This window comes from Pyrus communis, chromosome 11 (assembly GCF_041283825.1).
Source record: "Pyrus communis isolate YQ-2024b chromosome 11, ASM4128382v1, whole genome shotgun sequence".
Classification (NCBI taxonomy): Eukaryota; Viridiplantae; Streptophyta; class Magnoliopsida; order Rosales; family Rosaceae; genus Pyrus; species Pyrus communis.
In genome coordinates this window covers 31,131,271-31,135,835 of record NC_142575.1, presented here as the reverse complement: position 1 = coordinate 31,135,835, position 4,565 = coordinate 31,131,271, and the positions used below count along the sequence as shown (strand labels likewise).

General features: G+C 39.3%; 1 pseudogene across 1 annotated transcript; it reads right to left on the bottom strand.

Moving 5' to 3' along the window:
• Nucleotides 1–980: 980 nt before the first annotated feature.
• On the bottom strand, nt 981–3,559 carry LOC137741357 (uncharacterized; annotated as a pseudogene). Its single transcript, XR_015953603.1, has 5 exons — nt 3,416–3,559; nt 2,617–2,721; nt 2,263–2,389; nt 1,683–1,893; nt 981–1,601 (listed from the first exon to the last, which is right to left on the bottom strand). The product of XR_015953603.1 is annotated as an uncharacterized LOC137741357 (transcript).
• Between the last annotated feature and the right edge of the window lie 1,006 nt (nt 3,560–4,565).

Here is a 4,565-nt window from a genome sequence, read left to right as displayed (position 1 = left end):
GGTATTGGGTGTATTGGGCTTTTGGGTTGAGAGATTGTCAACACTTTGTAAACTCCCATTTGGTTGATAGTGGATTATTGGGTGAGCTCCTACTGCTCCGAGGACGTACTCCAGTTACACTGACTGTGGAGGAACCTCGTTAAAATCTTTGTGTCTTTTATATATTGTTCTTGCATTTTCATTTGATAAAATTTCCTGTGGATTAGCTTGAGTTGGTTCCATTTAGTTTGGTGCTATCCTAGCACAACACTAGCCTCGTATCCCAACCTCAGATGTTTCGAGTGAGGTACCGTAGATCGATTATTACTGGCAATGGCCGTAGAGTGAGGTGCCGTAAATCAATTATTACTGCCTCTCAAGCAATGGCCCTGCCACTTAAGCAATGGCCGTAGAGTGAGGTGTCGTAAATCGATTATTACTGCCTCTCAAGCAATGGCCGTAGGCACAGGTCAAAAATATCAATAACTTCAGTTGGAAGAATATATTACTTTTGTTGTTTTCTTGTAAATATATGATAATAATTATGTTCCATGGTCATAAATAATGACCCAGAACATAATTATTATCATATATTTACAAGAAAACAACAAAAGAAATATATTCTTCTCCCAACTGAAGTTATTGATGCTTACTATTTTTGACCCAACGGCCATTGTTTGAGTGTCAGATGTAATCGATTTACGGCACCTAACTCGGAACATCTAAGGATTGGGACTAGTAGTGTCCCAACCCACTACGAGGCTAGACACCGAACCAACTGGTACGCTAAACAAAGTGCTGTCTCTAGCCTTTGACCATCAAGCAAATCTGAAAACTGTCAGAGTAATCAGTGTATACATTCTTGAGGTAATAAGATATAAGTTTAGACTTTTCACTTAGCCCGACCTCAGACCAGCCATGGTGAGGTACACATTCCGACTTAATCGAAAGAACTTGTTGTAGGTTAAGCTGGTGGTACGTTTGGTCACGACACAGGTTAGTTTAGAATCGACGCCCAAGCATATATATTCTCCCCAAATGTAACCCAAATTAATGGTTCCGTGTTCAGTTCCTCCCATTTAGGGAGGAAAAAAAAGCATGAAAGTATTTGATTACAACCATTTGAAATTTTCCATGAGAACACTCCGCTAGTCATCTCCATGAGAACACTCATCATCAAGCGAGGCAGAGAAGCCGAAAAGATTACTTCTTGATGTCTGAGAAACTTCATTTTCAGCAGCAGCATCGCCATCTTCACCATTTCCCTCGTCTGCTGTCCGCGTGGTGGAGACGGAAAGTCTAGGCGCAACCATTGTACAACTTGTTCAAATGAAGCAGGTGAGCTGGTGATACTCCGCAACCTGGTGGAGGCATTGATTTTCCCTAACCAGGTTCGAATTTTCATTTGCTTGCCTTGACTTCTCAGCTAGCAGCAGTGCCTCCAACTGAAGCCTCACCAGATCATCTTCGTTAGGTCTCAACCCTTTATACTGCCCATCTCGGAGTCTTCGATTCTCCTCCTCCAGCAGAGCACAGCGCACCTGCATAAAGCATAAATCCGATCTTATCGACTTGAGTTCCTGGGCAAACGAAGCTGCTTTTGTTGCCATTGAAATTGCAAGCTGTATAGAGCTGAGCACACAATTAGCAATCAACTCAAAACCCATCAAAGATTTCACACGGACCAAAAGAGAGAAACCTACATTTTTTGCTTTCTTCAGCTTCCCGCCATTCGGTCCTTGCTCCTTGCACATCTGAGCAATGACTGTTGTCGAATTTCCTCTTCAATCTTACACCGGAATTTTCTGCATTCTGCTGTTCTCCGATTCCTTCTCTTTACTCTGTCTCCGAGTTGCTCAGGTGGCTCTGGAATATCTCTGTCAATATGGGTGGCTTAGCTAGATCGATGGCTCCCTATTTAAACACAGCAAAGAAAGTAGTCCCATAAGCTCAAATCCCACCTGAGTTTCAACTAATTTCTGCCGTTGAGGCAATCAATAAGCAAATTTCAAATTTCAAACATTACGAATTAGTGTTCTTCTACACTATGAACACCTAAAAATACCATCATCATGGCACACTGAGCGGTGTTCTACACCGTCTGATCGGTCTCATACACCACATGGGTCATTTGTAAGCGTTTGCACTCAATACATGTTCGTACCCTAGAAAAAAAAAATGCCAATTTAAGCTCTTTTAACTCAGATCTGAGATAATATTTTTTACTGAGACCAAATTTGTAAAAAGCTCAAATCTTTACCTGCAGACGGGATCGAACTTTACCTGAAGAGCATTATCCAAAGTGTTGGAGAGCTGAGGCGAAGTGAGCTATGGAATCGGACCCTCTCATCAAAAGCAACAAGTCCTCCTTCCTCGCTCTCACATGTTTTGTTTCTCCGCCACTGTTTTCCTACAAAAACCTGCAAATTCACAACCACAGTAGACTGACCCATTTATATACACATGACAAATACAGAAAAATGTCTCCTATAAAGCAATCTTGACGCAAAAATGACATTCGGGTACATAACAAAAAGTTAACCTAAACATCTAGTTCGCTAAGATTCCAAGTCCAATTATTTTTTCGGCCAGAGATTACAAGTCCAATGGAGGGGAGATTAAGAACAAATTACGAACCCGTGAAATACAGAGCTGTTGCACGCAAAGGTTCCGAAACTGTTTAAGAATGGACGCATCTGGCAAACCTTTACGGATTTGTTGAAGCAAAAACAGAAACCACAGCTGCGGTAGTAGAATACAAACCTTGAGCACAGCAAATATTTCATTACACTAGAACTGAAGTTTCCAGTATTCAATGCAATCAGAATTATAAAGCATACAAGCATTTTCTTTGAGACAAAGTACAAGTTTGGTTCTGAGGTATTTTTGAAAAAAATGGGTGTAAAAAAAAGATAGGAGTTTTTTGTGTTTGATAAACTTTCAACTTCAGCTTTTTTTTTTCATAGTTTTTGGTGAAAAAAAAAATTCAAAAAACAAAAACAGCAAAAGCTAGCTTTGAAAAACCTGCTTTTTTTGCTTCCATAGCTTATGCGCAAACCTAATTTGCAAGAGGCGCTGAATCTTTTAATGAAACTTTCAAATACCCAAAATGACCTTAAACAATTAAATAAAGTACCCATAATACCAACTGGAAGATGTCGCCAACTTCAATTAGGAGATCGTCCTTGTTGACTCCGCCACAATGTCGTTCGCTCCCAGCTTCAACAATCACCGTTATTGACCTTGGATTCCATACCCTACGACATCGTTTCTGTCTCTGTCCTTCCACCCATCTCTCGTTCGTCCTCTCTCACTTCCATGCCGACAAAATCGCGTCGACAAACACCACCATCTTTTCTGGCAATAACCAGACTTATATTCAGATTCGGTTTTGGCATCGCGGACTTGCCTAGATTTCCCAAATTGCACCGCTTACAGGAGACAGATCTTCGTATTTCTGCAAATTAGGAGAGGCCAGATTGCCCAGACGGAGAAAATGAGGAAGAAAAATGCAAGGAGACAAGTGAGAGAGATTGAGGAACAACCCATCAAAGACAGCATTGTCACGGCGTTGGCGCATTCGGAATCCATGGAGATGAAAATAAAAAAGAAGACGGAGCAGAAAAAATAAGAACTAAGAAAATTGGGGTCGTGGGGGAGACTTCCAGAGAGATTTTTTTGGTTTTTGGAAAAGTCTAGTCGATGCAGATAGAGAAAATAAAGGGGGGAAGACTTTAGAGAGAGTATAAATAAATAAAATTATTATTCTTTATTTTTTGTCAAATATAAATAAAATTATTCTTATTTTATATTTAATATCATACTCATTTTTGTCATTTGACATAGTCACAACAGCTTTATATAAAAGTTTACCAAACACCCTTACACTTAAAAACACTTTTATAAAAAAAGCTTACCAAACACTCAACTACTTTATTTTACATCTGTTTGTTCTTACAACATAGCAGAAGCAGTTTTTTTTAAAAACACAGCAATACTAAACTAGTCCTAAGTTTTAAAAAAATACCATATAACAAGCAAACAAAAAAACACAGTTAACCACCTTCTCATGCCTCTTCAATCAGTGAAGGTACGGTATATTCAATCAGTGATGGTACTTTTGTTTTGTCATCAATGAACTTACTTAGAAGGAACCGGTAATTCTTCATCATGGCAAGAGTTATATCTCGTCTGTTGTGTTCAACTACTTCCTGGCAAACCGACATAAATCAACATGCAGACTTGTGGCCGGAAAAGACACAAAAAAAATATCAGATTAATTCTCCAAAACACGCTTTGTCACAACATTTTTGCTATGATGTCGTCCCTAAGCCTGACACCACCAGCGTCTACAGGCCAAAAATGTATCATATCAGAACCAAGACATATTTAGGCTGCAGAAAATCATAGTAAAATAACACAGCACAAGGAAGAGATGTGTAGTTCAACCAAAGAAGGAAGACTGATGAACCAATTAAAACCGCACACAGGGAACAGAAAAATCAAAAGGTGAGAAGAATTTTAAACGATAAAAAGAAAAGCATGGATCACGCCATGACTTCGAAAAAAAAAAATACATATTAAAA